Raw genomic sequence first — 25475 nt, 5'->3', positions numbered from 1 at the left:
TATTTTGTCATTCTGGAGGTAGGTGGCAAGGTAGGGCAAAAACTGGTAGTCCTGATGTTTTGATGTGGTGAAAGATTCCAGCAGAGATGTGGGCTGGTGATGTGCATGGAAAGAACAGTTCAGAGAGATCCTGCAGGAAGTTCGAGAAGTTGTTGGGCTGTGAAAGGCAGGAAACAACTTCTGCTTCCGTGGCAGGCTTGCCAACCACCTTCCGTTTTGAGGGAATATGAGTGAAGCAGTTGTTAGATGGCTCAATGATGAGTTTTTGGTAGGCTAGAAAATCATAGCCAAGGATCGGTTGAGAAACATCATCAGTAATGGAGGGCCAAGTCAGGGTATGTGGCAGGCCAAGGTCGACGTTGAGGGTCAGCATGCTGTAAGTAGCAATGGGCAATCCGTTAGCTGTGAAGAGGTCATAGACAGGCTGTTGGGAGTTGTGTTGAGGTGGAGGAATGATGCTGAAGTTGCTCCTGTGTTGACGAGGTAAAGTCTTGAAGTGCAGTTGGTGACTGGCATGAGGGTGACGTGCTGTAGAGGAGCAATAGCCGTGGCACCGGTGTCTGTGTGATGGGATGAAGGTAAGGGAGTGGTGGCATCTACTGTACATCCCTCCCCACTGGAGTTTTCCTGAAAAGTGCAAAGAGCATCACAGTTGCTGGCACGAGGGCTGAAATGGGCATGGAACTAACATACATTGTCCTGTTGAGAGGTGGTAGGGTGGTGTGCAGAGCTGTTTCATCAAGTGTTAGATGGCCGTAGTTTTGGAGCACCTTGGGGTGGTTGGCCATGGGTGAGCAGATGTTCCGAGGTCTTGATGTGTTGGCAGAGAGCCTGGAGTTCGCATTGAATGCTGTTGGCTTGAAAAGACAAGTGGCTAAGATGTGATGGATAGCTGGAGGCAGCACTGGCAGTAATGCCCTGGCCTAAGGTGATAATGGAGGCAGTGTAGTGGTGGGCCAGTGAGGTAAACTCCCTGAATGCCCTATCTGCATTTTTTTTTTTTTTAATGCGAGGAAGAAGGAACCAAAGGTTGAGCCCACAAAACGTTCCTTCCAAGAAAAAACAAAAAAACAAAAGAGAGCCAAATTCAAGATCCATTCAATTTGAGATGCCTGGACACACTGCTTTTGAAAAACTGGAGATCATAGGAAATAGGAAATACAGACAGAGGGAGGCAGATCCAGAGTTGACCTGTTGCATAAATGAAGAACTGGGAGTAACGGTTAACTCTTGCATTTGAGACTTAATCAGAAAAGGGATGAGAGTTTGTTGCTAGATGGGTGCTATGTGCCCGTCGTAGAGGTGGAGGGATGCAAGCAGACAGTTCAGAGGAGCAGTGACCACTGTAGTAGCGATAAAAAAAGAGATAAAGAGGCAACAATGTGGTGAAGAGACAGAGGTTGAAGGGAGCCAGTAAGAGGAGGAGAGTTGATGAGACGAATAGCCTTTGACTCCACCCTATTGAGAAGAGCTGTATGCGGGGAGCCACCCCACACATGAGAGTTGTACTCTAAACAGGGGTGAACAAAACCTGTGTATAAAGTCAACAACTGTGCAGGGGTAAAGAAGACACGGGGACAGCCTAACATGCCTAATCTCTTCGAAGCAGATTTTACAAGAGATGCAACATGATCTTTCCAAGATAAGTCCCATGAGAATGAAACCCCAAGCATGTTCAAGGATGATGCAGGATTGAGCTGGATATCATTAAACATTAGTGGGTACTCCTGTGAAAGATTTTGATGGATTGATACATGCAAAAACTAAGTTTTTGATGCATTAAAAATAACAAGATTATTTTTACCCCAGTCAGAGATATGAGCCAAGTCAGACATTACGTGTGCCAAAGCCTCATCCCTTGTTTGTTGAAGTAACTGATGAGGTGGACGTTGCAAAAACCGAATGGAAAGGTGAAGGGTGGAATCATCTGCATGCAAGGGGATAGGATTAGCTGTACAGCTTAGATCATTGATGAATAAAAGGAAGAGAGTTGGTGATAGGACAGAGCCCTGAGGAACACCACTGTTGATAGATCTAGGAGAAGAATGATGGCCGTCTACAACCTCAGCTACCAAATGACCAGAAAGGAAGCTATTGATGAAGGCACAGATAGAAGGTTAGAAACCGTCAGTGGGCAGTTTGGAAATTGATGATTTATGCCAGACTCAATCGAAAACCTTTGAGATGTCAAGTGCAATGGTAAAGCTTTCACCAAAGTCCCGAAAAGAGGCTGACCAGGAGTTAAAAAGGTAGGTGAGAAGATCGTCAGTGGAGCGTCCCTGATGGAACCCATATTGACAATCAGAAAGAAGGATGCAACAGGAAAGATGCTTTAAAATTATTCTATTAAGAATAGACTCGAAAACTTTTGAGCCACAGGATGTTAATGCAATTGGATGATAGTTAGAGGGTTGGGAATGGTCACCCTTCTGAGTATTCCGCAGCTGAGGAGGCAGTGATCATGGTTGATAGGGCAAGGCGGATGTCATCAGGAAGCTTTTAGTGATGTAGCTGCTGTAGGATGGTGTCTGGCAGCTTGTCAGCACTACGATTGTTAATATGCTGCATCTCTTCCCATAAGCAGGCTGGTGTGGAGTCGCAGAATATGAGATGCGTGATGTCTTGGATGATGTTGGTGCTGGACTGATGGTACTGGTTGCGGAGGGCGTCTCTAAGGGCGGCAGACTTGTGGTCGGCTGGTGGGTTGGTGATGATGCTGAAACCTCTGAGACAGCCTCTGTTGGAAGAGTACAGAGTAGTGCCATGAACTTTTGGGAGTCAGTGGCCATGCTGCCATTAAGCACAACTCCGACTGCTCTAGCCAGTCCTCTACTTTGTGACTGAATGTGGGAAGAGTTATCCTTTGCGCAGCCATCATCTGAGGTGTCACTCCAGGGTCACCATTTGTAGTATCCTGTTCACTGGTTTTCTTATTCCTTTTATCACAGTGAAACAAAGATCAAGGTGCAAACACACTCAGAGATGGAAGAAAGGAAACTCATCGGACCTAACAGCAGTTTATTGAGTTTATTGTAAGATTACAGCAGGTGCGGTGTATAAGGGGATGTCAGCTGCTGTAGTGATGATGGCTCTCGGTGGGTGTTGATGAGATAATGCTGGAGAAGCTGGTGCTGCTGGTGGGCTAGCTGGACCTTCATACCATACACCTCTACATGTCACCACTTCGGCGCTAACACCCACCACCCATATTGAATACATGCTAGAACTGTCTCGTGCTGGACTGGTGTATTAGTATTAGCTGTTTTTTTTTTTTTTTTACATGTCCGCGGGTCTTCTAGTAGATCAGCAAAGCCTGCTTTTATGAAATTCAAACCCTTAAACTGTTCCCTGCCCCAGCGGGGATTTGAACCTGGGTCCGGTAGGACTGCAGGCCACCTCTCTACTAATTGAGCCACCGCCAACATGTATAGATATATATGTATATGTGTGTGCATATGTGTTTATCTCTGCATACATATGTACATATGTGTGTGTCAATGTATCCCTTTGCTCATTCCTAAACTTGTAATGATTATTGCTGGAACAACTTTGTACCATGTATGTCGTTGTATCTCTGTTCATTACTGTGCTTGCGATGATAATTGCTTCTATACCTTTTATGCCATATATGTATCACTATAACCATTTGCTCTCACGCACCCTTCCCTTCTTGGCCTTCAGCGACAATGTTGCTCAGAGTGTTGGGGCTTGAACTGAATGGTAAATGAAGAATCTAAAAAAAAAAAAAAATTGTATTATGAAAAGTATGTGATATGCCCTGTAAATGTGATATCATGTGCAAGTAGAATGTGCTATAGAATGTAAGTAGTAAGATAAGTATTAGTACAATACCAAAAGAAAGTGCCTAAGAAAATACAGTGCAGTACAAAATGTCTGCCTCATGGTGTATCGTACTGTAATTTATGAATAAGATTTCCATTATACTCGTGCGTGCCACCTGCGGGAGAAATACTAATCATGGAAAATGAAATAGCAAAGTGCAAAGCTAGCTGAAAATTATGGGAAAATGAGTATTTCTTTGGCACTTTTAATTGCATCTAAGTTACACATCTTTCGCAGCTCCCTACTCATCAACGGGACCATCTGGAGACCTGGAGATGGTTTCATTCGCAAGATGAAGAGTTGGTGAGTATTACAGTCTTTCATTTTCCTAACTGCTATAATTTCCAAGATATGAAGGCTTGAATAAGTAAGGTTATTTTGGGAAAAATTATCGTACTGGGGGAGCGTAAGGGCAGTGGAATTGCCGGCGTTTCATACCATCAGCAGATGATTTTACTCAAGCTGGGAAGGGCCTAAGCAGTGAAGGGATTTATGTAGGCCGTATCTAACCACTTCAGTTTGAAAATTCTCATCACAAGAAGACTGTCTGAAGGTAGCAAAGATAATATAAAGTCATTTAAATGAAGACATTAAACGCAAAATCTTAGTAAAGAGTGCTGCTTTATCAAAAGAAGATAAAGCTTTAGTCTCAAGGTGCCATCACACTGGGCAGCTTTTGTGAGGCGAAACAGCTAGCAAAGTTGAGCTGCTGCAACAAGCGTGTTTTTGCGAGCCAATACGACTAGCATTGTCGTATGCCTTGGTACCCCGTGGTCATTAGTAAACAAACCACCATGGAGTACCCACTCCCTTTTCCTCAGTTTCTGCAACCACCTCACGTATTTGAGCAACTCCAGAGCCGCAGGGCAGTCTATTACAGAGTTCTTTGCCGCAGGACCCATATCGAATACTGGTCACAATCCCGTTTGTTTGAAAACAAAACATACAGCCTTCGCAGCTGATCATCCGAGTTTCCGAATATTGATTTTATGTCACAAGAAAAAAAATAGAAAGAGCAAAAACCACAAGAATTAAATTGTATTTACTTAATTTTAGTTAAAGCTTCATTCTGTGATAACAGAATATTTTCTCACCAGTTACAAAATCAATAAAGGCTCATTTGAGTTCTAATCTCACCAACAAGCTGTGAGCAAAAACTGTTATCCGTTTCGCTACGCACGTGAAATCTTGCTCACCGTGGGTCAGTTTGGCTAGTGGCTCACAAAACTGACTCGCATGTTAGACACTTTTGTCCCAGTGTGACGCTGCCTTAACACTAGCTGCATCACACCATGTCACTTAAATCGAGGTACATGCACTTGAGTGGATGTGTTTAATGCACTTGGTGCTTTGTTGCAAGTTGAACAATGAAGGATCTTGAAGCAACATGTTTGTGAAATTTCTTTTTGAACTGGGAAAAACTTTTATGGAGACTTTTCAAATGTTATAATAGGCTTATGGTGAGGACTGTTTAAGCTGTATCCTATGTCACATGTGGCTCCAGCGATTCAAATAAGAAAGAACATCCTGTCAAAAGTGGTTCCAGTGGTTCAAATCGAGAAAAACATCCACCGAAGATGATCCCAAAGCTGGACAGCTTTCCACGTCAAGATGACGACCATGTTGAGAATGTCTATCTATCTATCTATAGTCCGACGCCCTAATCCCGCAAAGGGTGGCCGCAGACAAAACGCCTCCAAGTCGCTCTGTCACCCACCATTTGACTACTCTCCCCCCAACTCACCCCCCCCTCCCTCATATACCTCTCTACTCCATCCCTCCACCTCATTCTCGGTCTATCCCTCCCTCTCTCTCCCTCCACCTCACCTACATACACCCTCTTAGTCAGTCTTTCATTCTCCATTCTCTTCACATGTCCAAACCACCTCAGTGTATTTCTCCTAATCTTCTCCACCACATCCACATCCACCCCACAACGTTCCTTCACTTCTTCATTCGTCAGCCTGTCCCTCCACGTCACTCCACATGCTCCTCTCAAGTAACTCATTTCCACTGCTCTCACTCTTGACTTGTTCCCCTCTTGCAAGGTCCACGCCTCGCTTCCATATGTCAGGGTAGGGATCACAATATTATCATGCAGTGACTTCTTAACTTCCATACTCACTTCCCTATTTCTCATCACTGCTTTCAGTGAACCAACAACCTTCCTTCCCTGCTGTACCCTTTCACGCACTTCATCCCTCAAAGTTCCATCCTTACTCATCACACTACCCATGTACTTGAATGCACTCACATTCTCCATATCCTCACCATTCAACCTCACTGCACACTCTGTGACTTCATTCCTCTCAAACACCATAACTTTACTTTTGTTTACATTAACTTTCAGATTCCTCCTCCTACACACTGTCCTAAATTCATCCACCAAACCTTGCAACTCCCATTCATCTTCACTCAACAATACTGTATCATCAGCAAACAGCAACACCGGAATCTTCCAAATCTCACCCTCATTCATCAGAGCCACCCCCACATCCACTGCCCTACATTGCACCTTCTCTACAACCCCATCCATGTATATATTAAACAGCCATGGAGACATCACACAACCCTGTTTCAGTCCCACACTGAGATCAAAGAACTCACTCAGCTCACCATCCACTCGCACCGTAGCCCTAGCTCCCTCGTACATACTCTTCACAGCACTCAACAATTTCCCCTCCACTCCATATATTCTTAATGCCTTCCACATACCTTGCCTATCTATTCTGTCATAAGCTTTCTCCAAGTCCATGAAGGCAGTGTACACTTTCTTTCCCTTCTCTAGATACTTCTCCACTAAACATCTTAGAACAAATATCTGATCTACACACCCTTTTCCCTTCCTAAATCCTCCTTGTTCTTCTCCAACTAGCTCCTCTGTCATATGCCTAACCCTATCAATGAGTATTCTACCATATATTTTACCAGTCACACTAAGAAGGCAAATACCCCTATGGTTACCACATACTTCTGTCTCCCCTTTTCCTTTGTATAAAGGAACAATTATACCTGATTTCCAGTCCTCTGGAACCCTTCCCTCTTCCCAAGCCAATCTACACAACTTCCATATCCACTCCACAACAATCTCACCCCCATACCTAAGCATTCCACCACACACTCCATCAATTCCTGGGGCCTTTCCTAACTTAATCTTCTTCATCGCTTCCACTGCTTCCGCCCTACTGATCTCTTCCTCCCTCCTCTCATCTCTTCTTCTCTCAGCCATTCCCCAACCACTTATACTGGCACTGCTCTCACTCTCTACATTCAACAAATCCTCAAAGTGCTCTTTCCATTTCCTCTATTTCTCTCCACCAACAATCCATTATTCCTATCTTTCACTCCCCTACTATTTCCCCTTTCACACTGCCTTACTTTCTTTACCTCCTTCCAAAACAATTTCTTACTCTCCCTCCTTTTCACACTCAGATTCCTCCCAAACTCTTCATCCACTTTCTTCTTACTCTCCTTCACCAGTCTCTTAACCTCCCTTCTCCTGCTCACACATACCTCTCTCTCTTCTCTCTCTCATCTCCCATACCTCTACTCGCTAACCATTCACTATATGCCTTCTTCTTTTGTTCCACAGCTCGTTTCACCTCATCATTCCACCATTCTGTCCCTTGCACACCCTTGCATTTCCTCCTCACTCCACAAACCGCCTCACACACTGCGCCTATCTCTTCCGTGAATATCTTACATACGTCTTCCACCCCTTCCATCTGCTCTAGCTCATACCTTCCCAATCTTTCTTCCACTATGCTCTTATACTCTGTCATTTTCTCACTATCTTGCAATTTCTTCACTCTTCTCACAGGAGCTGCTTCCTCCTGTCTTCCCCTTCATCTCCTCAACCACTTTCTTTGCAGCTCTACCTTGGCCATCACTAAGTGATGGTCCAAGACTCCATTCCCCCACCCTCTCCACACTCTTGCATCCAACACTTGTCTTCTCATTAGTTCATCCACACACACGTAGTCTATCATTGAGAAAGTGCATACTGTAATCCATCAGAAATGTCACCTGACTGTCCGTGAAGTTTCCAAAGTAGGCATTTGTAAAAGTTTGTGCCACACGATTTTAACCGAAAAACAGAAGATGCAATGCATTGCCGGAAAATCTGTGCTGCGGCTGCTAACAGATGAGCAAAATTGAGAACCGTGTCAGTCAGTCAGACAGTCAGGAGCTGTTTGATTGTTGGAATGCTGACAAAAACTACATGAAAAATATCATAACAGGTGATGAAATGTGGGTTTATGCCAACGATGTCGAATAAAAAAATAAAAAAAAGGCGGTCATTGCAATGGGTTGGAACATTGTCACCACAGCCAAAAAAGGCATGTCAGAGTTGCTCAAATGTGAAGGTTATGTTGATCATCTTTATTTTTTATTTTTTTTTGACTGGAAGCGCATCTTTCATAATGAGTTTTTGCACATGATCAGACAGTCAATAGTGTTTTACTTGGATGTCCTGCAGCGTTTGAGGGAGGAAGTGTGAAGGAAGAGGCCCGATGCGAGGACAAACAAAACCTGAACGCTGCACAATGGCAATGCACCTGCTTACACATCACCAGTTATCCATGACTTTTCGGCAAAGCATGAGATGACTATTGTCTCACAGCTGCCCTACTCTTCGAATTTGGCCCCCGTGGACTTTTTTTTTTTTCCAGACTTGAAATCCACCCTGAAATATCACCGATTTCAGATGAAAGAAGAGAAAGAAGAAGATTTGCAAACTGCATTACGAACACGTTCACTCAAGCATGTGTACCTCGATAACTGAGCATCATGGCACGATGTGACTGGTACTAGACTAAAGCTCAAAGTTGTTGCTATGCAGTGATGCTGTCACGATCACACTTTGCCAGCTAGTTGGTGCTCGATGTCAAAAGTTTGGTTTCTTTCTCGGACAGACCTCGTACATATTGCTCCAGGTTACTCCATAAATTGTAACACTGATTTCTTGTCATTTCCATGGTGTAAAGAAACATGGTTTATGAGTAGTGTCCTTTGCCGGTTTAGCACTTGTAATATTAAGGACAATATGTCAAGGTATAAGAACAGTATATTATGAATTTAATGCAGTAATCTGGACACTTCCTGCCACACTAAACTGAATATTCCACCAAATGAGGAGGATCCTTTTTATGGTTGTTAAATAATATACAGGATAACATGAGATAATGGAAAAGCCTCCCTTAACCCCTTACCCGTGGGCCATCACTACCGTGATGCTCGTTACATAAGTATCATACCGCGGTGCATCACTTCTGTGATCCAGGGATTTTTAAAATTACCCAGGCTTTCAAGTATAGTCTTGTATCATCTATTAGTACTGCCAGTGTGTAGTTATTGGCAGCGCTGCTAATACCACTGGTACTCATATCCAGTGTTACCAATTTAGCCAGTTTTCTGTGTTTGCCTCACCTCCCCACTTCCTCGCCCTTACCCCTCCCTCGCCTAGCTACAGCCTGGCCTTTCAACGCAACTCCCGGCCAGTTTTTTTCCATTCCCTTTTTCCATTGAAATGTGCCCTAAGCCCTATTCTCACACTAAAAAATATATAAAAAAGGGAAAAAGCTAATTGATACTGCCACTGGCCATGAAGTAACTAATTTATCACTTGGCAACACCCCATGTGCACTTGGTTGCTAATTTTCCCTGTTCATTACTCATTGAAATGTTACTTATGACCTATTCCTATACTAAAAGATATATATATATATATATATATATATATATATATATATATATATATACATAAAGCAAAAGACTAAGTGATACTTCCATTGACCTGGATGTAGCTAATTTATCGTGTATTGTCTAGATTTCGTGCTATCCCCGTGGGAGGGGCACAGCGCGGTCCAGCCATCCCCGCGGGTAAGGGGTTAAACAACATAAGCTCATTTTAACATATATTTACACATAGGTATTGTATAATTATTTCCATGTACAAAGGAAAAGGGGAAAAAGAAGTGTGTGGTAATCATAGGGGCATTTGTCTTCTTAGTATAGTAGGAAAAGTGTATGGTAGGACACTTATTGACAGAGTTAGAGAAAGAACAGAGGAATTAATTGGTGAAGAACAGGGAGGCTTTAAGAGGGGAAGAGGTTGTGTAGATCAGATATTCATTCTTAGATCTTAAGTGGAAAAGTTTCTAGAGAAGGGAAAGAAGTTGTGTGTGGCTTTCATGGATTTGGAGAAAGCATATGACAGGGTGGACAGACAAGGATTGCGGAAAGTATTAAGAATATATGAAGTAGATGGGAAGTTGCTGAATGCTGTGAAGAGTATGTATGATGGTGCTAAGGCTGCAGTGTGTGTGGATGGTGAACTGAGTGAATTTTTCTCTTTGATGGTTGGGTTGAAACAGGGATGTGTCATGTGTCCATGGTTGTTCAATCTGTACATGGATGGGGTAATAAAAGAGGAACAAGGTAGGACAGTGGAAGTTGGAGTGGCCCTGGTGAGAGAGGGTAGTGTTTGGAAACTCCCTGTGCTGTTGTTTGCAGATGATACTGTGTTGTTGAGTGAAGACGAAGGAGTACTGCAAAGCTTGGTGGATAAGTCTGGGAGAGTGTGTAAGAAACGGAATCTCAAGATGAATGTAGGGAAGAGTAAAGTGATGGTCTTTGAGAGAGGTGAAGTCAGTGAATGTACAGCGAGGTTGGATGGTGAGGAATTGGAAAATGTGAGTAGGTTTAAGTACTTGGGTAATGTGATGAGTAAGGATGGAGGTTTGGAGGGTGAAGTGCTTGAAAGGGTACAGCAGGGAAGAAAGGTTGCTGGTTCCTCAAAAGCAGTGATAAGAAGCAGGGAAGTGAGCATGGAAGTGAAAAAGTTGCTACATGACAGTATTGTGATACCAACTCTAACATGTGGAAGTGAAGCTTGGCCATTGCTGGAAGGACACAAGTCAAGAGTGAGAGCAGTGGAAATGAGTTATTTAACCCGCCCCATCCGACGTTTTCTGGGCAGTGGTACACCCCAGTCCCAACATTTTTGGGCCTTTTTTTTTTGGCTCAAACATCCGCTTTTGGTGAGAAACATCGAAAATTCATAGAGAAATCGCTCACCTGAGGTTTAAAATACTCGATTTAGGTACATGTACTTCCTTACCTGGCTGGGTTTTCTAACAGGCTGGCACCAAAGAAAACGAGTTCTATTGGAGGGTAACTATTTTATCCACTCATAAACAGTATTTATTTATTTACTTGGTACGAATTTATATGTAGTACAAGAGTATAGTGGTTTTCAAACAGTAATATAGGCATTATAAGCATTGTTTCACTCACCAACTCATCACCATTCATGACCTTTTTTTTCCCACATTACCTGATCATCATTTCTGACTGTTTCTTCCTCTAATGCTATGTAAACTTTGTCCTCCACATTGTCATCGATTGGGGAATCACTCTGGCCCTAAATGTCTTTATTGGCTAGGTCACTGGTAACAGGTGAATTGCCGAGACAATGGCATGCAGGGGGGGTGGAGAGGTTATGCGGTGTTAGGCATTGTCCCTGCTTGGCATCTTGTAGAGGAGTAGAGGAAGGTGTCCCTTGTATACGTGCCAAAAATCACTCACGAAATCACTCGCGAAAATTGAAAATTGTGCAAATTAGGGACCTTGCAATGTTGCCGCGTTAATTCACGTCGCCGGGACACGAGTGCACATCATGTGCGGACGTTAATTCACGTCGCCGGGACGGTGCGGGTTAAGAGGAGCCTGTGGAGTCACATGGAGAGACAGGCTGACAAATGAGGATATAAAGGAGCGTTGTGGTGTGGATGTGGATGTGATAGGAAGCGTTAGGAGGAATACACTGAGGTGGTTTGGCCATGTGGAGAGGATGGAGGGTGAAAGACTGACGAAGAGAGTGTATGTGAGTGAGGTGGAGGGGGGAAGAGGGAGGGGGAAGCCGAGGATGAGATGGAGGGATGGGGTGGAGAGGTATATGAGAGAGGAGGTGTGGGTTGGGAGCGGGGCAGTGAAATGGCGGGGGACAGGGCGACGTGGAGGCGATTTGTTTGTGGCCACCCCGAACGAGATTGAGGCGTCTGGCAATAGATAGATAGATAGATAGAATTGTAGCAAAAGTTAAGAAATGAAAGACGTTAAAGCACAAGTACTGCAATTTACTATAAGTTACCCACTTTCGGTTGCTACATCAAGCATTCATAACTGACTAGATTTTGTGCACTATATCAGGAATCTCTACCCAGAATGCATTAAATCGAGAATTTACTGTACACTTAATGTGAGATCGTTGTCTCCCACAGTTTTGTAATAATGTAATCAAGTTCTATGACTTATCCTGTATTTTATTTTCACCACAGGCAGTTGTTAGCATGATGAGATAAAGGAAGACACCTTCAAGCATAAGGTCAATTTCTACCACTGTTTGGCCAGGACATACGTTTGAAGCATCTAATTTTGTGATGGAGAGAGGATAAAATATAAAAATCTTGAATTTCATTCACACACGATTTTTACTGATACTATACAAAAGTGTATGAATGAGTGTACAGTTGGAGAAATTTCCGGGACACTGTGTATATGGCAGCATAAGCGACAGACAGAAATGATCTGGTAACAGTGCTGGGGGTAAAGGAGGGGGTGGGAGTTGCGGGGAAAGTGAGTTATGGGAGAGAGGAGGGGTGGTGGTGGGGGTAGGTGTGTGTTAGGGAGAGGTTAAGTAGCCATTAACTGTGTCAACAAACTCTGCATACATAATCATTCAAATACGATTTTTCTATTAATAATAAAAGGTAGTGGCAACAAGCTGCTAAAGATGGTTCAGTAATTGATGGAATAAGTTCAGTACCGAAGCAAACAGGTATCGCCAATACGTAACCTTATCCTTCGTCTCCGTCATTCCGTCCCCTCATTGGACAGCTTTCTATTGTTGACCGAGAATTTACAAATATTTAGAAAAGATTTCAGCTGCTTCTCATGCAAGTTGCTTAACAAAGATACCTTAACTTTCATTGCAACTGATATTGAATACCGAATTTAACAGCCTATAATAGTTCATTTTATATTTGTATGTCAACTACTGTTATCTTACGATTGAAGGCTGGCAGAATAAGGAAAATACATTCTTTAGACTGACGGCGTAATTTGTTATCCTTTCACTGTCGTACAGGCACTTACCCTGCTAAGGTATGGATGAGCCTGGCTTTCATACCAGACTATAAATATAAGCATACTCCAGTCAACACTTTCTTAGGGGCAATCCCTCATATCTAAATAGGCCTAGATAACTTTAGGCTTATGTGCATACGTGTGTGATTATACGAGTGCTAAACGTGCATAATCTCTCTCTCTTTGACACACGCAGTAGATTACCTTATATAGAGTCACACTGATAACCTTTCGGTTGGCGGGAGTATGATACAATCAGTTTATTTTTCAGTTGTCACCTAAAGTGAATACAGACAATGTCGTTATTAAAGATTGTGATATATTTAACAAAATACACACGACACTCACACAAAATCACCAGCGCTGTGTAAGACTTGCAACGCCACAAATTGTGCATCCACCTACCATTTTACGAATTCATCGTAATATAATATCTATAAATGTGCTAGCAGTAGCAGTCGCCCCGTCCACGCAGTTGTTCTAAACAGCCTCCACACACACACACACACACACACACACAAACTGGCGTAGTGGTAATACTTTCGTCTGCCATCTAGTAGTACGGGGGTTCGCGCCTGATCGGGTGCGAAAAGTTTCACGAACGAAGTGGGAGGTTACTGTTCCTCTTGAGGGAGGGAATGGTTGTGTGCGTGTGTGAAGGTCACAGCCTTGCCCTAGATCTGACTAGGCTATATGAGCTCTCAGCTCACTTTCTGGAGGGTAATGAGCTGACGATCATGCCAATCACGTTATCCTGATTGACCCGGTGAAATACACACACTCACCCAAACGCAATAAATTTTGGCAGGCAGTTCTCCTCTCCACCCACTCCTTCCACACACACTAAGAGATAATATCACATACTTATTGTCTCATACAACTCACAGTTGAGGAGAATATAGCTGAATAATAATCCTTTCTGGGAATTAGGTCGAAAGAAGGACTTATTTGTCCTGTTACATTTAAACGACTTATTTTTCCCGTTACATTTAAACAAGAAATGTTTCTCAACCCAACTATTCTATTCTGTTGAGTTTCTGTTAAACATCATGCATCAGTCTGGTACTACGCGATCTAACACTTGTCTGGATAAACAAATATTATTAACTGAACCAAAAGCAAAAAACATCAGTGATAGAATGTGTCAATACCAGTGACGATGTTAGGTTATCACTCGGTTGGCAATGTTCTTGTAAACCAGTGCTTTCCAAACTGGGGAATGCGCCCTCCTTTGGGGTGTATTACCTAGATGGAGGAATGACGTGAAGCTACCTTCCAACAGTTGCCATTATATTGCTGTACGGCGCAGAAGCCTGGGCGTTGAGGAAAAATGAAGAGAAATAGCTGGAGAGGACAGAGATGAGGATGCTGCGATGGCTGATGGGAGTGTCACAGAGAAAGGAAGAGGAATGATGACATCAGAGCAGAGGCAGGAGTTGTGTCAGTTGTGGAGAAGGCAAGAGTGGCACGTTTGAGGTGGTGTGGGCATGTGACCAGGATGGAGGAAGTTGATCCTGTGAAGGTGGCATAGAGGAGTCACATGGAAGGGAGAAGAACGAGGGGAAGACAAAGGATTTGGTGGAGAGATGGCATTGAGAAAGAAATGAGGCACTTAGGCCTGGAGAAGAGGACGCAGCGGACAGAAGTTACTGGCGACAACATAATAAGAGCGGCCGACACCACCAGGGACTAAGGCAACTGTTTTACACACACACACACACACACACACACACACACACACATATATATATATATATATATATATATATATATATATATATATATATACTCCAATCGAACGTTGCCCCATGAGGAGCGTAGGAGTCCGGGGCTAGGCAGGTTGGTCCAGACATCTAAGATGAGTGACCAGTCTCTCTCATCCCTGAGTGGCATTACATGAACAATAAACCCCAACCACCCCTTGGATATAAACCTTCACCTCCTCAATCCGACTGGAGCACAGCAACACGTAGAGGTGTACGATATGTAGGAAGACTACTGGGCCTTGGGAGCAGGCTGAGAAGCCTATGCCCAGAGTCGAGCACAAAAAAAAAAAAAAAAAAAAAAAAAAAAATTACCCACTAAACCACTAGGCGCAAAATATATATATATATATATAGCCCGACGCCCTAATCCCGCAAAGGGTGGCCGCAGACAAAACGCCTCCAAGTCACTCTGTCACCCACCATTTGACTCCCCTCCCCCCAACTCACCCCCCCTCCCTCATATACCTCTCAACTCCATCCCTCCACCTCATCCTCGGTCTACCCCTCCCTCTCCCTCCCTCCACCTCACCTACATACACCCTTTTAGTCAGTCTTTCATTCTCCATTCTCTCCACATGTCCAAACCATCTCAGTGTATTTCTCCTAATCTTTTCAACCACATCCACATCTACCTCACAACGTTCCTTGACTTCTTCATTCGTCAACCTGTCCCTCCACGTCACTCCACATGCTCCTCTCAAGTAATTCATTTCCACTGCTCTCACTCTTGACTTGTTCCCCTCTTGCAAGGTCCACGCCTCGCTTCCATACGTCAGGGTAGGGATCACAATACCATCATGCAGTGCCTTCTTAACTTCCATATATATATATATATATATATATATATATATATATATATATATTTACAGTTGCCTTATCCCTGGTGGGGTCGCTCTTATATGTATATATATATATATATATATATATATATATATATATATATATATATATATATATGTCACAGATACCCAGGAAATTTCAAAGAATATGCCGTATAAACAAAAAAGTAAGAATATGCACTTACGCTCACAAGTGGCTAGAATATTCATTTGCAGATGGACAGATGCAAATGCATGATTATCCTAAGCCTATTTATGAGTCTCTGTGAGATAAACTGAGAGAGTTAGACAGTGTGAGACCCAGTATTATGCACTGCACAACACACACACGCAGACGCTATTGACTGATTTGCAAAAGTGTAGGTCTGGTTTATGCTTAAATTAGTTTATGACAAGCAGCCAGCATGTGCTTACGATTTAGGAAATATATCAAATTCACATTGACAGCTAATAGAGATGCATTTGTCATAAAATCTGATATACTTTCATGCCTTTTGGGGTAAAAAATACTAATGGTTGAAACACCGAAGAAATGGAATATTATATATACTTTATTTTCCATATACTACATATCTACGTTATAATTAAAATGTATGATCAACTACTCTGTGACGTATCTGAGGTAAACGTCTGATATTAGTCTGTGTTACAATAGGGATGTTATAAATAACGAATGGGGGAGGGCGAGTCATTATATAAGGTTACGTGTTGGTGATGTCTGTATATCAGCCATGTATGATCACTGAACTGACCATTTTTCATCATGTCATGAACCATCACTTTAGAGCTTGTTGCTGCTTCATGTGTTCCCCTATCATTTTTTTTTTTAAATAACAGAAGAGAGGAAGGAAAAACAAATGAATAAAAAAAAAAAAATCCATGCACCGGATTACTGGTGTCCTCTGTTCATAAAATATCTGTAACAGTTAGACTTGAACAGCAGTAGGTTGAAGTTGGGAGGGAAACAACTCTGGGGAAGCGACTTCCAGAGAGATGCAGTTCGGGGAATGAAAGAATTCTGATAGGCAGATGTTCTGCAGTATGGCTGAGTGACATTCCAGTCATGAGCGTTGCCAGCTGCCCGTGTAGCACGAGGCAAGGCATGGAGAGGTGGCACCATGGACGCAACTTCGTCTGGGCATTTGCCATAGAAATATCTGTAAAATTACGCAAGGGAGGCAACATTCCTTCTTACTTGTACGGGTAGTGTATTAGTAACAGCAGGGTTATTAATAATTCTAACAGCTTTGTTCTGAATTTTGTCTACTTGCTTTAATGCAACCTCTCCACATCCACTCCACAAGGGTGAGCAGTATTCAAGCTGAGAGCGCACATGACTCTTATAAATTATAATTAACTGCTTGTCAGTGAACAAGTTACGGACTCTGTACAATAATCCAAGTTTCTTTGAGGCGGTTTTAGCAAGTGATCTAACATGAGAGGTCCAGCTGAGGGCATTGTTAAGCGAGATGCTGAGAACTTCAATACTTTTGGAAATGGGAATATCTGTAGCAGTGAAGGTAATATACGATTCTGGCAATACCAGTTTATTAGTAAATTGTATATATTTAGTTTTACTAGCATTAAATGAGACAAGGTTATTTTGTCCCCATTCACTGATCGTGGATAAGTCTTGATTTAAAGAAATGGCTGTACTGAGCTGAGAGTTAGAGATATTGGACTTTGTAAATGGATGTCTGAGTGTGAATGAACTATGAAGTGTTGAGTCATCTGCATATGAATGGATGGGATTGTGGGTGACAGATAAGAGATCATTAATATGAACAAGGAACAGGGTTGGTGCCAGAACTGATCCCTGCAGCACGCCGGCATTAACTGAGTGGAAAGTGGAATATACATCATTTACTTTTACTATTATTTTTCTATTGCTGAGATATGAGGAAATCAAAGGAACAAAAGAGTTTAGTCCACAGCAAGAGAGTTTGGACAACAAGGAACGGTGCCACACTCTGTCGAAAGCTTTAGAAATATCCAGGGCTACTGCATGAGTTTCACCATGTAGGTGAACTGATTGATGGATGGTATGAGTTAGGAGATTGAGTATGTCAATGGTAGATATTTCTTGGCAAAAACCATATTGTCTATCACTAATTAAGTTGTTGGATTCAAGACGTTTAACTATGTGCGTATTAATTACAGTTTCAAAAACCTTACCAAGAGAAGATGTGACAGCTATTGGTCTGTAATCAGAGGGGTCAGAGGAACTTCCTTTCTTTGGAATTGGGTGGATACTGGCTTCTTTCCATGAATTAGGGAATGAAGAAGTACGTATGCCTAGTCTGAATAATTTTGCAAGAACAGAGGCAAGTTCAGGGGAACATTCTTTCAAAATAATTGGCGGAATTCCATCCAGGCCCGGAGCTTTGTTGGTAGGTAAATTGTCTAGGATGGATTTCACGTACCTTGTCTGTATTTTAAGTGGAACAATGTCGGGAGAGTCAAGTTCTAGTGCTGGGACATTGTGGCTGGCTTCCTCTAAGGTAGAATTTCTGGCAAATATACTGGCAAAGATATCTGCTTTCCCATGCGGGTCATTTGTAATGTTGCCATCTGGAGATTTTAGTGGGAGAATGGATGATGACTTGTTAAAGTTATTATTGAAAGAATTGAGAGCTGACCAGAATATTCTATTGTCATTAGGGTTGTAAAGTAGTTTTTGGTTTTGATGAAAGTTTGATTTAGCAAGATTTATTACAGCTTTTGCATGGTTTCTAGCAATTTTAAATTGAAAGAGTGATTCAGATGTTTTTTATTTCAAGTAATAGTTATATGCTGATGACTTTTGGGCTGTTGCTCTGGCACAGTTGCTATCACACCATTTTGGAGAGTTCGATCTTTTATTGAATTGTTGATTTGGTATGAATAAATCCATACCAGCTAGTATTAAATCGCAAATGTGGGACTGAGTAGAATTGACATCACTAGAGAAGAAAGACTGCCAAGGAATGTCAGCAAGATAATTTCTAAATTCATCCCAGTTTGTCCTATCAAAGTGCCATCGGGTCACTCTGACAGGTTCAGAATGGGGAGGTTTGGGGGGGCTAACTAATGAGGCTTTGATGAGATTGTGGTCAGAGGATCCAAGTGGAAACAATACTTCTATCCTGTACTGATCTGGATTATTTGTCAGGAACAGATCCAAAAGATGGGCATTATGGTCAGGATTATCTGGTATTCTGGTTGGTTGCTTTACCAGTTGCGTGAGATTAAAAGATTCTGCAAACAGCTCGCACTCTAGACCAGCATCGTCAGTCCTGGCAGAGTGCAATAACCATTCAACATTATGTATGTTAAAATCACCCAAGATAGTAATTTCGGTGTTATGGGCAAGATTAAGGTTACTCAACTGTGTGGAAATGGAATCAAATACACTGGGTTCAGAAGAAGCACTGGGGGAGTGATAAACTACACAGATATATTTGGTAATATTTTGACAGCTTAGTTTATACAATGAGTAATCAAAACTGCGTGACGTGAAGTTTAAAATGGTGTCAACTGCATATTGGGATTTGACATAACAACAGGTGCCACCCTTATTACGGAAGTTTGTGAGGAGATGGTAACAGGGAAACAATATGGAGATATTTCAGTAGACGGTGAGATTTGTGGTTCTGTGAGGAATAGGGCCAAAGGGGATATGGACTGTAGGAAAAAATGGACTGAATTTAAGTTGGTACTAAGCCCACGGATGTTGGTGAAGAATAAGGCGGCATTTTCACTTCTCTGCTGACGAGCATGGTCGGAAATCGTACCAGTCGCTGCTGGCACAGCCACTAGATGGCGACCGGGAGGACCCTGTGCCGCCAGCCCTACCCTGCTGGTGGTGGCAATCCGAGGTACCACCTCTTTTGAAAGTAAAATTGCAGCAGCCATTGCTAAGAGAGTGGAACAGAAGATGCGATATGTTATGCGCATGTAATGTGGTGTAGACAGTTGAAGGTAGAGGTATTAAGAGAGTATGCTGGCCTACTCTCTGTGTAAATGAAAGCACTGAAAATGTTCAGCAAAGGGGGATGGTCAGGATCAAGTCCTGAGGGCTGGTGAAACGGGAGCTCCAGCTCTCCCTATCACCAGCTTGCCATCCACCTCGGGAGTACTGCCCTGTTCGACTGGTGCTACAGTCTACACGTTCATTTAAAATCAAAGCAAATTATGTTACGACATAAATGGCTACTAAGCATTTCCCCAACACTCCGCTACTAGCACTCCCATCCCTGCCGCCACACAGCCACTCCCACTAACCCCCCATCCCTCCCGCCACACAGCTACCCCCACTACCCCCAATCCATCACCTACCCCGCAAGCCCCACCCCCCCTTTACCCCCAACACTGTTACCAGATCAAATTATTTGCCGTTCCTGCTGCCTTCTATGCGGTGTCCCACGTGGAAATTTCCCCAACTGAACCTGATGGTTCTGTACTCTGAATGCATAGAACTCCTGACAGATGTAACATATTTTAGTACCATAAGCTGAATAGCTGTACTACTGTTATCTCATTTATCTTGCATCCTAACTTCAGACTGATGCAACATATTCAGTGCACTTCTTAGTTACAGTCTGACACATATGCTCTGCAGCATACCTATGTCATTCTTATACACAATAGCTGGGAACCAATGGTGCAGTGATGTTATGAAGAAAGATGAAAAGTCACTAAGAGGTCATTCAGCCTGGTGGCGTCAACCGAGAGTGAAAGACAGACTAGAAACATATATGAGAGTGAGGTGGCTGGAAGGAGAGGACAACCAAGAATAACATGGAGATACAGTTATAAGAGAATGTAGGGAAGCGTGGTGTGTTGTGGGAAGAGGAATCATTACTACTGGAAGTAAGAAAAAATATACAGATGTCCTTTTACCTAGGTCATCCCTCACAGGATGTGGCACTGAGCTACAGACAAACAGACTGATCAAAAAAAAAAAAAAAAAAAAAGCCAGTAGGCAACATGGCCAGCTCTAAGCAGACCAAGCTTTGTCAGCGACTGGAAGTGAGTTTCGACAGTAAAGTCATTTCTATATGGAAGTACCCCAGTGCAACGGTCCACCCAAGAATTATGGCCCTGGCTTAATAATCTTCGGAGCCTTAGCACGAGCAAGGTCGTGATGTTAGTGCTTTTCATATTTTCTGCACTTGATGACCTTTGATCCAAGGCCATCACATGATGGTTTAACTCCCCGCATTTAGAAAGAATAAAAAAGTCGAATGAAAATAATACTAAAAACACAATCATTAAATTAATTAAGTATTGTAAAGAATGTTATGATGGAAAAATAATACAAAAAGTTAAAGAGTTCTACAAAATATAGGTTAATAAGGATAAGTTAGCAAGATCTTATGCCAGAATCCACTATTTAAAGTCTCAGATGACATATATTCCCAACTCGTGTACTGTGCTGTACTAAATATCTAGTTTAGAAAAGAGTTTAGGACTCAAAGGGTTAACTCCATTAGCCTGAGGATGTCTATTTATGTACTTGCCCTGCTTTAATTTGGTGGAGATTTTTTTTTTTTTTTTTTTTCAGAGGAGGGGTTCGGTGTAGCGTTTGTTAACCCCATGAGCATGAGATGTTTTGTATTCTAATATAAAAATATGGAAGAAACACGAACAGAGAAATGACGTGCAATAACTCCTTTCAGGACACATGTTTTGATTATCCGTTGTGCTACTAATTCCTTGGTAAATATTAATTCCAGAGTAAATTGTACTGATATATTAATCTTCCACTGCGACATGTTAAGTAATTTAGTGTGTTAGTTGTCGGGGCAAAGTTGTGATATTCTGAAACACCTCCCATATTTATAACAGAGACTCACCCTCTCTGAATTGCCCTAACTTCCAAGGTGCTCTATCCATTGATACCCACATTGCTTTCACTTCCAAGGTTCTGTATGGTCCAGTATGTAAATTACCCCGAGTTTGTACCCTTTCAGTACTTGAGACAGTTACAGCACCCACGTTTACTGTATTGCATTATTTAGTTTAGTGGGGATTAATAAGGTGCTCCAATCGGATTGAGCCTCAGCAGGGGGAAGTTGGGGTTTATTGCTCACGTAGTGCCACTCAGGGATGAGTGAGGCTGGTCATCTCATCTTTAATGTCAGGACCAAATTGCCTTGCCCTGGGCTGCTATGCTCCTCATGGGGCAGCACAGGATTACATGATGAATGGATGAATGAATGGAATAAAGTGAATTAACTATGTTATGGAAGCATTTTTTTTTTTTTCCAACAACCCCCTCCTTTCAAAAATCCTGCGCACGGCCCTGCTTTGACAACTGACCTGGCGGATATAGGGCATGCATGTACGAAGCACACTTGTAGGATACATTAACATCTATAAACATGCAAAAATTCCTTCGATTCCATCCATGCACTGTCGAGCTAGGAAACTTGAAACTCGTGGAATGGCCCACCAGAGTTAAATTCTAGGTGGCACTGCCAGCGACAGAGTTCCAACATTAAATGTAATTTTTGTATGAAGGTACTCTAGTGAAACATTCCATCCATGAATCATGGGGCTGGCTTAATAATATTTGGAGCCTTAGCAATTAGCGCATAATCGTGATTTTAGCTATTTCCACCGTTCTCACGTTTGATGACCTTTGACACCCTGACCTGGCCAATGTAGCACACAGGTGTACATAGAAAGTTGTAGTACTAGTCAATGTTTATGAGGATGCAGTGTTTCATCCAATTCCATTGGGCCACTGGGGAACTAGGGGTGCATTTTTGAAAACTGGTACTGGTTGCTAGGATGCCGAGGCCAATATTCGCAGTGTTGCCACATGAAAATTAGCGAGAGGGAAAAAAATGGATGGCACACTTCTGATAGGAAATGACCTCAAGATTACTCCAAAAAAGGTCAGAGCTTTCTACACCCGCTAGGAACGTTTCTACAGCTTAAAATGTGAAAAGTACGAAAAAAAAAAGTCGGGTTTTTGGCCATTGCTGAGCAACGAGTACTTTCCTAGCAAGCAAAACCTTGAGGACACAACTAGATCACAGGTTGATCTTTGTATCCAAGTTTAGTTGTAGTCGGTAAAATTCTGAAGGGCAGAAGTGCCTGCCACAATTTAACAAGAAAGAAGGAAAGAAAGAATACAAGAAAAATTGAAAGAAAATGCACCTGAAAATAAGGGCAGCATGGACCTGGAAAAAAAAACCACTTGTCTTGAATTCCTCTGCACATTATTACTCTAAACAGCTCAATTCAGTCAGCTCCCTAGCCTTATCAACTTCCACACCTCACCCTTAACCCACCCCATCCCGTCGACATATGGGTACATTGCAACATTTTGCATTTGCCAGTCCCGACGACGTACTGGTATGTCGTGCAATTGCAAGGTCCCTAATTTGCACAATTTTCAATTTTTGCGCGTGATTTTTCATACATATACACGGGACACCTTCCTCTATTCCTCTACAAGATGCCAAGCAGGTACAATGCCTTACACCGCATAACCTCCCCCCTCCATTGTCTCGGCAATTCACCTGTTACCAGTGACCAGGCCAATAAAGACATTCAGGGCCAGAGTGATTCCCCAACCGAAGACAATGTGGAGGACAAAGTTTACATAGCATTAGAGGAAGAAACAGTCAGAAATGATGATCAGGTAATGTGGCAAAAGAAGGTCAGGAATGGTGATGAGTTAGTGAGTGAAACAATGCTTACAATGCCTATATTACTGTTTGAAAACCAATGTACTCTCATGCTACATATAAATTCGTACCAAATAAATAAATAAATACCGTTTATGAGTGGTGTGGAATAGTTATCCTTCCATTGAACTCGTTTTCTTTGCACCCAGCCTGATAGAAAACCCTGTAAGGTAAGGAGGTACTCCTACCTGTATCGAGTATTTTAAACCTCAGGTGAGCGATTTCTCTATGAATTTTCGATGTTTCTCACCAAAAGCGGAGGTTTTAGCCAAAAAAATTTTTTCCAAAAATGCTCGGGACTGGGGGGTGTCGGAGGTGCGAAAGTGCTCGGGACGTGACGGGTTAATGTACTGTAGACCTGCCTACAGTTATCATTCTTTTTCTATTCCCACCATCTTTCTTGTTACTTTTATTACCTTTCTTTGCACTTCAGTTGGCTCTACACTGAGCGATAAGCTTAATAATTTTCTGTAACCCATGTAACCAAATTACTGGGTGATGTGGAGAATACTATAGTGCCTCTGTTGACTGGGCGAAGACAGACAAAATTAATGCATCATACATCCACAAACCAAACCTTCACACTATTCCCCGTGCCTCACTATGGTAAGGTGTTGTCTGCTGTAAGGGAACATTGATTAACTTCAGGGTATGGCTCTGTAGGGGCAATTGCTTGCCAGCGGTTTGATGGGTCTGCTCGACCAGACAAACTGGGGTTGATCACCAAGAACACCAACTAGCTCACAATCATTTACCATATCTATCCACCTTCTTCCTGGCCTACCAAATATTCTCTCGCCTCCATACTTGCTAACATATATCCTTTTCACCTCAACAGTTACATCCATTCTCTCCATATGACAGTACCATATAATAACACTTTCTTCACCTCTGTTATGCACAGACTTCCTTACTTCACATCTCTCAAGAATCATATTACTGTATTTCTTATCCCAACCATACTGCCATCTCCTTATAAATTCTTTAAATACCCCACCTCCACTGTTCGTACCCTTGACTTTTAACTTTCATGTTACACCAAAGTCTCATACTCATATGGTAATGCAAACACAGACTCTTTCAAGCAATCGTCTTGAAGCCACAACACTCAGATCTGTTTTGTATCAAGGTCTTTCCTTCCCTGTGCCACTTTACTTTTCACTTCCTTTGCACAATTTTCTGTCACTTCACCCAGATACTTAAACTCTCAACAATACTGGTTTCTCTCCACTCACCAGGACACTGGCAGTCACCTTTACTTTTAACACTCATTACTCTTATCTACATTTGCTTTGAGTGCATGATCCTCACAGGTATAAACAAAACTCTGCACACCAATCTGCAAAGCTCTTGTTCATTGCTGGTAAGCACACATCATTTTTGAGATACTCCACCATTCACCATTCATTACCCTCTCATCCTTCTCTTCATACCTGAGGATATTAACTGAAGACTTAGAGCAGGAAAGGTGGTGTTCCATGGACAGGATATTGGAGGAAAGGGAATTACTTTTATTGAAGCCTACATAAAGGAAGTCAGGGAAGCAAGGGCATCCCTTCTGGTCTGACATACTGCACAACCTTCAATATAAGAACAAGGAGATACCCCAAGAGATCAACAGTGTTGAAGTCATGAGTCTGTGCCCACTGACAGATGGACTGGAAACCTTGTAGACTAATGTCTACAAATCAGTTGATAACCACGCCCATCTTCATGTGGTGGCTGCATATGGGTCTCATTTTTATACTTCAGTAGGTTACTTTTCCTAACTGCTGGCCCCTTCTTTTACAATAGCTGTTAGATTTTCACTGACGGTAGTGACTAAAAATAAGTTTCATTTGTACTGAGTGAGAGGTATGAGACCTGAGTCACAGTACTACTGTTCTACAGAATTTCACATAATGCAGATGAACACACTGATTATCATCTCCATGTTATGTAGGGTAAATACTAGAGAGGAAAGTAGCTCTTACAGATAAAACATAAATACTGTATTGTATACAGTATACTATCATGCACCTCCATGCATCATAACAAGGAACATTCCTGCATGGAGTAAAATGAACTAGATAACTTGATATATTAATGGCTGCCCAGAGCATAGAAACAAGTGGAACCAAACATGCAGCAATAATTGGATATCTTGAGATAAATAATACTAAATACTGTACAGTAGTTGCTAAAAAAAATATGAC

General features: G+C 42.3%; 1 protein-coding gene across 1 annotated transcript in view; it reads right to left on the bottom strand.

The window, feature by feature from the left end:
* Window positions 1-25475, bottom strand: part of LOC145406698 (potassium voltage-gated channel subfamily KQT member 1-like) — a 553790-nt gene that overhangs the window by 292767 nt on the left and 235548 nt on the right. The gene's annotated exons all lie outside the window — the stretch shown is intronic.

The sequence above is a fragment of the Coenobita brevimanus genome, chromosome 71 (assembly GCF_032717465.1).
Source record: "Coenobita brevimanus isolate Jiangsu-jjx chromosome 71, ASM3271746v2, whole genome shotgun sequence".
NCBI lineage: Eukaryota > Metazoa > Arthropoda > Malacostraca > Decapoda > Coenobitidae > Coenobita > Coenobita brevimanus.
Note: the sequence above shows the minus strand (reverse complement) of the source record. Positions and strands in the feature narration are given on the sequence as shown.